Source organism: Cebus imitator, unplaced genomic scaffold (genome assembly GCF_001604975.1).
Source record: "Cebus imitator isolate Cc_AM_T3 unplaced genomic scaffold, Cebus_imitator-1.0 Scaffold86, whole genome shotgun sequence".
Taxonomy (NCBI): Eukaryota; Metazoa; Chordata; class Mammalia; order Primates; family Cebidae; genus Cebus; species Cebus imitator.
Genome location: NW_016107401.1, coordinates 4,939,626 through 4,951,960, shown reverse-complemented (window position 1 = coordinate 4,951,960; position 12,335 = coordinate 4,939,626). Strand labels below are relative to the sequence as shown.

At 37.4% G+C, this 12,335-nt stretch overlaps 1 protein-coding gene across 7 annotated transcripts in view; it reads right to left on the bottom strand.

Moving 5' to 3' along the window:
- TENM2 (teneurin transmembrane protein 2) overlaps nt 1–12,335 on the bottom strand; it is a 1,289,478-nt gene that overhangs the window by 1,169,444 nt on the left and 107,699 nt on the right. The window lies entirely within an intron of this gene.

The window sequence follows — 12,335 nt, the reverse complement described above, 5'->3', positions numbered from 1 at the left end:
CAAGAGTGAGAACTAAGCAAAAAATTGTGGTGTTTGAAAATGGCTGTTGGCACGTACAGAATTCCAAAGAGTCATTCCAGGATTGTTTGAGGGCGGTCTAGCTGTGACATCTGTCACTGTAACGGCAGCCAGGGTTGGTTTCAATAAATCTCTGCTTCATATTCTCAGTTTATGAGAAAGCCTTTCACAACTGGAATAGAATCATCCTTCAGTTTTGGGTGACAGAAATTGTCAGAGGTCTAGCAAGGCTTCTCCTAGGTAACATGCGATTGGAAAGAAGTTATATCCTTGGTATTCCTGAAATTCGCATAGTGATCAATATAAGAGTAATGATCACTGTGAGCACTCCAGGCTCACATCAGCAGTCTTTCTACCTGTGCTGCTTAAAACTTTGACCTATAGATATGTCCAATCTTAAATAAGGCTTCTAAAGTCACAGATAATTGACATAGGCTTTGAAAGTGATTTATTACAGGGTTTAATAATTTGAGCCTGGGTTTGTATCCTATATCTGCCACTTATGAGCTGTGTGACCTAGACAAACCAGTAAAGCACAACTTCATTAAGACAGGAGCTTTTAGAGTTTCCTAGATGATATTAAAGCACAGCATAGTTTTTTAATCAGACTCCTTTTGCAGTGATATATCTTTATAAAAATGCTTGCCATGAATGCATCAACCTTAGTTTCTTCATCTTTAAAACGGGGATAGTCATGACATCTATCTCATAGATTTTTGTAAGTAATAAATAAAATAATGCTATGCAAAGGACATTGCATACTGCCTAGTGAGTAGTAAACACTCAATAATGTTAGTAGAGGAAGGCCCAATGTAATCCTTTTTAGCAGAATGCTAATAATAATTAGACAGCTTTCCAATTATCTGTAAACATTCTAACAATAGAATTACACTCAGGCTACCTAACAATCTTTATCTTGAGTATCTGATCCCAAATATAGGCTCCAAACATCAAACGAAGGACTGTATTGCTAATAACTACTGGGAAACGTATCCAGATTTTTCATTCATCTATTTCAGCATCTTTGCTTTAAAAACTCCTCCCCTTTCATTTTGAGCTCAGTCTAGGAAAGAATAAAATCACCATGGTGACAACTGCCCCTCTTCAGAGCATATTCAAATTTATGTTGAGCTTTCGTGAAGCTGCTGTGTCTTGCCTTTACATTGTTTCTTGGAGTCACTCAAAGGCAGAGGAATTTCTTTAGTACTTCCCATGGCCTTCAAGGATGCAAAAGAGTAATTTGAAGGTCTGGAATTGACACATTTGATAATAAATAATTCTATCATATTTGAATTGGCCAAATTATTTACTAGGGCCCTAATATTAAAGGCACTGTAGGTAATACGAATAACAGCCTTATTTAATACAAATGTATGTATCATAGTATTTTTTTCCTTGGAGTATACGGTCAAGACATTCATTGAGTGAGTGTCACTTATTCAGAAAGTTGTCATGCATTATATCAGTTAGAGCTTTGATACTGACATAGCACCAATGGATCAAACTAATTTGGGTCTTCCTGCTTTATAATAAATATCATGCCACCTTGAGTTGTGCCAGAAAATATTGCCATTTCACTGCTGCATTCTGCTTATGCAGGAGACAGAAGCTGAGTAAAAAGTCAGGTGAGGCCGGCTGAGAAACAGAAGTTTCAGGGAATGTGAAAGTGATGACATAGTGTTCCATGGAGTGTTGCGGGAATTCAATGAGATAATGTATGTCTAATCCTTGACGGAGTTGGCCCATGATATCATGTGGTCTCCACGTGTTTGCTATTACTAAGTTCCAGAATTTGTAATTATTGTTGTTATGGTTGCTGCTGTTGCTGTTGTTAATGAATTTCAACATTTAGTCTAAAACATTTCTATATTTTGAGAAAATTCTCAATCTGATTTGTACCTATAAAAAACTAGGATGACTTTTCAAAGCAATCCCAAAACACAAAGCTTATAGGTCTTTAGAGCCAAAATCTTTGATACACAAATACACATGCAAAATATTTTTCAGGAAAGGCAGAGAGGTTTTATTTGACAAAGTCATCTTATCACTGTGCAAGGAACTTGGGAAAATATAATGTGGCATCCCTGGTTACAAAATATCTATAACAAAAAATAAATGTCACTACTGTTTCTGATACCTGAATTAGGAAGCACACCAACAGCAGAATTAGCTTATAAATGGCTAATTTCACATATCCAAATCTAAATTGATGACCTTCAGTATGTGATTTATAGAAAAAGGAAGCTCTAGGGGGCTAGAGTAGAACCCTCAGGTAACTCTTCTGAAAGATTTCCCTTGACATCCCTAACTTTGAATACACATGCCTGCACACACACAGTCTAGAACAGAATTATTTGTCTCACGAATCATCCTGCTCCGTGTCCTGTTAAAATAGCAGTGTCACTATGGGGGAGCATAATCTTTTTGCTCTGGAATGCCCCATGGCTGGCAATCCATAAAGACTGCTGACGAGTCAAACTGATTTGTTCCTTCGAGGAAACTTGGTGGGCGGTAGCATTTCCTCTCCTGAAACTCCTAATGGTCTTCCCAGGAGTGACATCTATGTGCGCGTTGGGCCTCTTGAATCGACTTAATATCTCAATTTGTGCTACCGGCATTTCACTTGACAGTGGCAGGTCTTGCAAGCACTTCTACAATGACATTGCTGGCCTCGTTTAAGGTCATACATCTATTAAATTTGGAAACAATTCACTTTTTCTCTCTATGTCAGCCCCATCTAAAGTCTTAGATGTAATCACACAAATCTAAAATGAGCTCAGTGAAGGACGCTTTGTGTACAGAATTTGCTCATTCATCCAGAAAAACATTTATTGAGCACATATTATGTCCCAAGCAGTTGGTGAAGCACTGGAGATTTAGTAATAAGATAATATCAACCAGATATGGTTGCTGTCCTTTCAGAGCGCAGATTCATAAGGTGGGAAACCTGAAGAAAATTGGCTAGCCCAAAAGGATTTCTTCCTTGAATTTAAATCACAGAAGAAGGGGCCACCCATAACCCTTGTCTGAGTGCTGTGGTTTAGGAAAGATTTTTCCCCAAAAACATCAACTGACCAGTGCTGTTGAGTCTCACACATTCGAATCACTTTCTGGTGAAAGGAGAAAAAAAAGAGAGTTTTACCAACTTTCTTTCCCACAAATTATTTACATAAGTCTTTCATTTGGGTCATTTGGGTTGCTCTAGCCTAAAGTTTGCTGTGCGTGCATGCGTGCGTGTGTGTGTGTGTCTGTGCGTGTGTGTGTTTTGCCAATTTCACATACTGCAATATTTTCTAACCATATTTCCAGCATCGCCTTCCCAGTGGCCATCACCTATTACCACTGGCATTATTCCTTATTATTGATCTTGATACATTTTTAAAAAATTATTTTGAAAAACATTATTTTAAAAGTCAATTATAAAAAAATTAAACATTTTAAAAACAGTATTATTTACTGTAAGTAGAAAATAATCGTAAAAATAAATTAATTTTTACAGAGCTCCTAATTTCAAACTAGGTACTACTGGCTGATAAAAGTTCTGTATCTGATCCTACTACCTTTTTTCCTAAAATAGAGGTATGAGCAAGTTTAAGAGAGTTATTAGTCATAGTAGTTGCAAACTAAAATACTCTTGTTGAAGTTATGACTGTGCCAGAAGAAATTTGAAAATATCTTACTATGGCTGTGTGTGGTGACTCACGCCTGTAATTCTAGCTCTTTGGGAGGCCAAGGTGGGCAGATACCTGAGGTCAGAAGTTTGAGACCAGCCTGGCCAACATGGTGAAACCTGTCTCTACTAAAAACGCAAAAAAAATTAGCTGGGCACGGTAGCAGGTGCCTACAGTCCCAGCTACTTTGGAGGCTGAGGCAGGATAGTTGCTTGAACCCAGGAGGCAGAGGTTGCAGTAATCGGGATCGCATCACTGCACGCCACTTTGGGTGATAGAGCGAGACTCTGTCTCAAAATAAATAAATAAAATAAAATGAAATAAAAAAATATCTCACTATCCTGTTAATCATGTAAATATCCTCCCATACCACTACTGATAACGCATTTTGCTCTTCTGGTAATAATGCTGTAGTAATAATAGTAGTAATGATGAAAAGAACAAAACATGATAATGGAATGCTCACTTTATGACCAGCCCTGTTATAAGCACTTTCACATGTAATAACTAATTGATCCTCCCTAACACACTATGTGGAAAGCACTTTTACACACGAGAGCGTGCAGCGCTCTAACTCACCCAATCTCGTAGAGCTGTCCAGTTTAAGAGCAGTCACAGATTAAACCCCAGCTCTGAGTCAAACAGACCTTACTCCCAGCTTGACCATTTATTTGCAACCTGGGGCAAGTCACTTTAACACAATTTTGTGGGAGAAACTTAAACTATGAGAGGCAGCAAATAAATAACATTCTATGCCTAGGATGAGGACTCAATAAGCAGGAAGAAGAACGGAAGAGTGGTCTTTGAATCTTTCTGCTGCCATTCACTAGCTGTGTAAGGTTGGGAGGTTGTCTAATATCATCTCCGAAGTGAGATCATATCAATTCCTGTATAACGTTATGGTCAATGTTTAAAAGTGGCGGCAGTGAAAGTCTAACTCAGTAGCCGACATGTAGTAGGCCCTCAATAAGCAGCCTTATTATTCTGCAGTGTGCTTAGCAAATCCCCATCCTTTATTTACTGCTCATTCTGCACCATCTATTCTTTCAGATGCTTTCCCTTTACATTCTGCCTGCAATAATTACTACAATAATTCTTTCCTCTGAATTTCGTATTATTTATTTTTTAAAGAACCAACTAGTTCTTTAAATGTATTGAACCTTTTAAAAAGCAAAAAAAAGGCTTAGAAACTTTTAAAAACCATTTATGTTATTTAACACACTATATTCTCCTAAAGGCACACAAAGAACACTTAGTAGATTAATTTTTAAGTTAATAATGGTATGAAATGAGAAAGGTTATGTCAGCAATACCTAGGAAGCGATAACTGGGATCATAAATACCTTGATTTATGATCCAAGTGAAAGTGAAAAAATATCATGTCTTTTGTTTTCTAAAGACATGTTTTCCCCTTTATGCTGGCTGTCCATAATACTTGATATAAATAGCACCATCTTCTGCTTGAAGATATTAAATCTTTCTAATAAAAAATAAGATATCTACATTGTTAATAGGAGTAGAATGGCTTAACATCCAAGATAAACTTCTCAATTTGATTAGAATGTGTCATATCCTAATATCTGATCAGTCATATAAAATTATGGTAGAAGGTCAGAAAATATACTTAAAAAAAAGCATAGGAAAATATAAATGCTCCATTACCTCTCTTCCCAGAAATAACCACTATTAACATTTTCTCATATGTCTTTTTCGCCTTTTTAAGAAATGTTTTCTTGGTATATTTTTTAATATAACTATGCTAGGATCAGGCTATACATCCTTTTAAAAACAATATATAAAGGTATTTTTTATATTCTTTGAGAAGATAAATTTTTCAGGAACATATAGCATTTTCACATTTGGATGTCATTAATTAAGCCCTTATTTGTAGAATTATAGGTTGTTTTCAAATTGCTTCTATTTTATTTTACTTACTTATGCATTAATTAATTTATTTATTTTAGCACCCCAAGTAAAGGCTTCCCAAGAGAATCCCAGGAGCAGCTGTGAGAAGCAAGACCACACAGAGGTGGGGAAAGGGCGCACAAATGGCAACCACACAGTGCCAAGGTGAAGGAGTGGAAGAAATTGCTCTTATTTCAAATCATGCTTTAAGTAACATCTTTTAAATATATCTTTCTATCGGTGCTGATTCTTCCCTTAGCATAAAATGTTAAAATGTATATAACGGGTTCAAAAGTTGTAAGCTTCTTAAGATCCTCAGCACTTCTTATTCCCATAGACAGTGATTGGTAGTTCTCCAAACCACACCTTCACCAACACTAAGGATAATTTTTTAAAAAAATCTTTGGACTGCGTGTGGTGGCTCACACTGTAATCCCAGCACTTTGGGAAGCTGAGGTGGGCGGATCACAAAGTCAGGAGTTCAAGAACAGCCTGGCCAATATGATGAAACCCTGTCTCTACTAAAAACACAAAAATTAGTCGGGCTTGGTGGTGCGCGCCTGTAGTCCCAGCTACTTGAGAGACTGAGGCAGGAGAATCGCTTAGAACCTGGGGGGCGGAGATTGCAGTGACTGGAGATCACACCATTGCACTCCAGCATGGGCGACAGAACAAGACTCCAATAATTTGCCTAGAAGATCAATACCAATATCTTTTCATTTATGAATTTTTAAGAACATGTTACCTAATCATCTAAAGAGAAGACCAATATTTTAGTCACCCATCCCAATTATCTTCTACTCAACTTATAAAAATTATTTACAAATGAAAGATGCTGCATTTGTGGAAGGTAACGAGGAAGATACGCAACATTTACTTATTTCAAGTTTTAACCTTGGATCATGCAGGACCACTGAAAAGATGTCTGTCTGAAATTCATTTTAATCCACATATGATTATGTTCAGTGTACTGTCATCAGGGACATACTTTAAGACATGGTTGTAGATGGCCCACTGCTGGATTTAGCTTATAGATGAGATAGGTGGTATTACAATACCCTTTCATATGAAGGCTCATGTGATAAAATAAATTTCTATCAACATTAGAGAAATCTTTGTTTCCTCCAAATAGCTATGGCATTTTCTTTAGTCAATATAGATATATCAAATGAACACATTTCAATTTGAGCTTTGTTTAGCAAGAAGTTCAAAGAAAAACTTAATAAACCCACTTCAAAAATTATGTTAAGGCATTTCATACACCTATGTGAATTGCTTTAAAATTATGTATGTATATAAAATATAGTAATATTATATATTAATACTGTATGTGTACGCATAAATATATATATGTATGTACATACTTAGAGAGAGAGAAAGGGAGACAGAGAGACAGAGAGGAAGACAGAGAGATATTCTATTTGTGGATTCCATTTTTGTTAATTTGCCCATGAACTAAAACTTATTTGAAACCCCAAAATGAACACTAACAGCACTTTGTTGGTCATTCACGTACATGTGCAGAGGGCCAAAATATTTGAATCATCCAGCATGCATGCTCCAGCCGAGGTGCAACAAGGTGACACTCTGCCTTGTAGTTTCAGCTCTCACACTGCAAACAAGTGTCATTCATTTTTTATATTTTGGGCTGCTTGTGATGTGACTGTCTAAGAGGGCCCCCAAGCATGGTGCTGCAGTGCTGTCTAGAGATCGTAAGCACAAAGCAGTTGTGTTAGAGAAGCTTTGCTTAGACATGAGTTGTAGTGTATTGACCGTGACTACAATGTTAACAAATCAATAGTTTATATTCAATAAGATGTCTTTAAACAGAAATACACAAAAAGCAACATTATGTATCGATCTGTTGATTTGTTGATGAAAATGTTGTGACCAGAGGCTTGCCATTTGTTAACTCTGTGTTTTCCAGGGGAGCAGTAGTTCCGTATTTGCTAATTCTGCATTTCTGGACACTTTACGGAACAATACTGCTGTGATTAACAAGAATTAACTGTATTCCTTTACTTTCTCTATATGGTTGTAATATTATACCCATACTCCTTATTAATATGTCCACTTTTTTTTTTTTTTTTTGAGATGGAGATTGCTCTTGTTGCCAAGGCTGGAGTGCAATAGCACGATCTCGGCTCACTGCAACCTCCGCCTCAGTCTCCCATATAATTGGAATTACAGGCACATGTCACCACGCCCAGCTAATTTTGTATTTTTAGTAGAGATCGGGTTTCTCCATGTTGGTCAGCCTTGTCTCTAACTCTCAACCTCAGGTGATTCACCCACCTCGGCCTCCCAAAGAGCTGGGATTATAGGTGTGAGCCATTGCCTAACAATATACATTTTATTCTTCAGTGTTCTAGTCAAAACAGATTTATAATTTGTTTTTCTTATATTCTCTCAACACTTTGTTAAAATGCTTGATTTTGTCCAAATTCTATTCTATTTGCTCCTCCTGGTTTGCATAGTTTCAATGATACAACAAATATCTATAGACTACTCTGCCTTTTTTATAACTGTTTTGTAATAGTAAAGTGAGCCATTCAAAGAGATTCCCTCTCAGTTTTCCAAGTGAGCTACCTAAAATTTTCAGTAATCTTTTAAAATAAAATTACTTTTCTTAGCTCATGTTACAAATACTTCATTGATTTATACACTGAAAGGTTTGTAAACCAAAATCTACATCCCAATGACAATTGACAAATGTAAATGAGCACACCATTCTCACTTCAGCGTGACAATGGGAATTTAAACAAACAACGTGTGATTTAAAAATACGTCATTAATTTACTAGATCATGACTTATCCAATCATATTCTTTATGATAATGTGTGTCTTTTACTAGAATAATCTCATTATTTTCTTACCCAAAAAGTCCAATCAGTGGATTAGTATCTGGAGCAACAGAATGAATGCAGAAATGTGGTCCCCCCCACCCATGGATGTACAAATTTGAGCAAGATAGTTAACCTATTAAGATCTCAGTTTTCAGGATTAAAGAAGACTTTATTTTCAATGGTTAAATAACATAATTTATGCTAAAAAGAAAAAAATAAGTTAAAAATGTTATATGGCGTATATTTAATAGATGTTCCTTTCTCCATTTTCCCATGATAATTGTTATGTTTAAACACTACAGGCATCCTATATTAGTTCTAGTTACACCAAATTCTATTTATTCTTTAAATTTCCAAGAAAATATTTTGTGAAATATGTCGTATTACATGACTTCATGGTATAAAATGTGAAATATTAAAAAAAAAAAGAAAAAAAACTGTTGTAAATCACACAATAGTAAGAAGCAACTCAGGCATATAGTGTAGTTTAAAAAACAGTTCAGGCCGGGCAAGGTGGCTCACGCCTGTAATCCCAGCACTTTAGGAGGCCAAGGCAGGGGGATCACTTGAGGTCAGGAGTTCGAGACCAACCTGGCCAACATGGTGAAACCCTGTCTGTACTAAAAATACAAAACTTAGCTGGTTATGGTGGTGCATGCCTGTAATCCCAGCTACTTGGGAGGCTGAGGCAGTAGAATCACTTGAACCTGGGAGATGAAGGTTGCAGTGAGCTGAGGCTGCACCACTGTGCTCCAGCCTGGGTAACAGAGAGCGAGGCTCTGTTAAACAAACAAACAAACAAACAAAGAAAACTAGCTCAAAATGCATTGATCTGAAAGGTTAGCTGCTGAGTATTGAAGGGTGTGTCTATGCTGACAAAAAACAAAAAGGAAAAAAGAGTTCGGTGTAATATTTTCAACGGGGTGCTAATAATGTAAGTACTTATGTGGAAATGGATTTTATAGGAGAGAAAAATGCATTAATCTTATTTCTTAAAAGAGACTTGGTCATTTATATATTTAGTACATAGCGACTATTACAAGCCATTTAAAAAGGAGGAAAAGTGAAGATGTCAGCTTGTACTCTACTGATAGGGAATTAAATCCACACATCACACCACAGCAGGATGCATTGCCTAAAACATATTTCCTATTTAGGTCTCTTTATTTTCTTCAGAATTCTCCCTAAAGTGTGGTTTCATTTTAATAGCATCTGAAAAATATGTACTTTGTTTAGCTCTTATCAAAGGTAATGTTTAAAAGTATTAGGATTTTTCCCTATGATTTTTCACGGTCTTTCTCTTTTATCTTCATATTTTACATAGTGAAAAAGAGACAAAAATCATATTTTTAGTGATGATGAAAGAATCACTTCTTGCATTTCATCCTAGTCTGGTTTAAAGTAGGTACGGCTGTCCTAGAACTATAAGGCTCTACATTTATACTTAGTATTTTCTCTGAATCCAACGTGGAATAAAAACCACTCTATACACAACTTCATTAAGCAAAATAAGTCACATGAACATGTTTAAGGTAGATTCCTGGCCAGAAAAGCTGTATACCTCTTAAAAAGCAAAGAGAATGGCATTTAAAACTTCAGGCATAAGCCTACATGAAAAAGAAAGAGCCAAGGGTGGTCAGGGAACTGAAAACCTGGGAAAACACAGGCTTGTGTTTATAAAGCCCCTTATTGCCTGGCAAAGCTATTCTCATTTATTCTACTAGGGCTCAGAATGACACTCTAAATGAGCAGCAGAGGGTAGACGCCTTGCAGGGTCCTTTTGCAAGTAGGTAGGTATTTCTTGAAAATGGGTTCAATGAAATGTAATGCCAGGCAGCTAGCATGAGGAAGTTCTTCTAAAAGTTGGGAGTAGTTTTCTGCGAGCCAGGCCCTACATCAATGACTGGCTCGTTATTAGCCATAATTCAAAACATTTGTAGTTGCAATAGTAAATAATGAAAATGCTGCCCTAACCACATGATGGCAACACATTATGGAAGAAATGAATGAATGTGCAGGCCAGCTTTCAGCCAGGTCACTGTAAAACACCTGAGAACTTCAGCAAGTTGTTCCAGCTTTCATCCTCTAAACTTGAGATTCTGAGATTTGCTTTTATTGTTAAGGAAGTCTTTCCTTTTCCTTCCCACATCCCCATGCCACTCCTTACCAGCCTCTGCCTACTTTCCCAATCACCATGCACCAAAACAAAATCTTGTCACATTTTTTTTTTTTTTTTTTAGACAATCTCACTCCATCACCAGGTGCCAGACTGGAGTGAAGTGGCGCTATCTTGGCTCACTGCAACCTCCGCCTGCTGGGTTCAAGCAATTCTCCTGTCTCAGCCTCCTGAGTGGCGGGGACTACAGGCACGCGCCACCACACCCAGCTAATTTTTTTGTATTTTTAGTAGAGATAGGGTTTCACCATGTTGGCCAGGATGGTCTCGATCTGTTGACCTCGGGATCTGCCTGCCTCGGCCTCCCAAAGTGCTGGGATTACAGGCGTGAGCCACCGCGCCCGGCCCCATATTTTACATTTAACCAAAAAAACTGAGTTAGAAGATTAAATTAGATGATGAGATTGGGATGATGAACAACAAAGAGAAAAATAGGGGATGGTTGTTGGGTATAACAGGGAAACCCTCTAGAAAGCCTCAACAAAGGCTTCATCCTCCATGGCAGGCTCCATTCTTCCAGGTTCTCTCCCATGAAACTCTCTAACTCTGCAGCTTTCTGGTCTGTGACTCTCTGGGAGAGGACAGATGGGTTAGCATAGGCTATGCCAGAGTCTTGGGTATGTTTTACCATACGCCTTCCTATTTCTTCCAAAATTGACAAATTTGCATTCGTAATGTATTTCCTAACCCCTTGGTTAGAGTTCCTTAAGAACAATAGTAAAGACAGACCCAAGCTTGTACGACAACCAGTGGCACCAGGGGATGCTTCCAGAAGACAATGACCCCTGGTCTGTGAACTCTCCACCTTGCCTTCTAACCAAAGCATGCTTGCACAGCCAATTTGAAGCTGGCCTCTGAGACACCAGGAAGGACTATCCGTCAGAGAAAGGTAAGGTGTGCTGAGCACTGTTTATTAAATGAATACCTTTATCAGAAGGAAAGTACAATAAAATCCCAACAGAACTGCTACCACGCTAATGGAAGATTATCCCTGTTCAGGCCACATACTCATGGAAACCTATAGAGCCAGCAAGAAGAATGTGGAAAACTAGCCATGGTAGACAGGTAGATTTCAGACATGTTGCTTGCACTTCAATTTCTTTGCCAGCAAAATGTAGCTAGAGCTGCTGTCAACATTCCTTTATCCCCAACTATTTGTCTAAATACTGAGCTAGGTACATTATTGCATCATCGAATTTAATTATCACCACAGCCTCATGAGATTCCCATGCAGGAATTATATAAGCTGCTCCATATGTACTTTCTAAAGTGACGGATCCAACCAGGGTGATTATTGTATTATGAACACCTCCATCATGAGAGTATTCATGTCTTCACCCTGTCCTTACACCCATTTCTACTCCCTCAGCAACCTAAGACATTGTCTTCACTAATGCCTCATTTTCACAGAAAAACTTCTGCTAGGAACAACAATAAAAATAGAAGAAAAAAGGATTTAATCCAGATCTATTTTCCCTTGGTTTGTCTAATTACTTATGAGTCTTTAATATCTCCTCTTACACATTATCCTTAACCATAAAGTCTCTATACATACTCAATTTACTAAAAATATGCTGTCGCTGATGTTCTAGCTAAGTCAGATGTCCTGACTTCAAATTAAAATTTCATAGTGCATTCATGGTCTTTACAGAACGCTTTAGTTGTTGCACCCCAAAATGAGCCATCTCAGCAGGAATTGTTCTGCAAAAAGACAAAAGT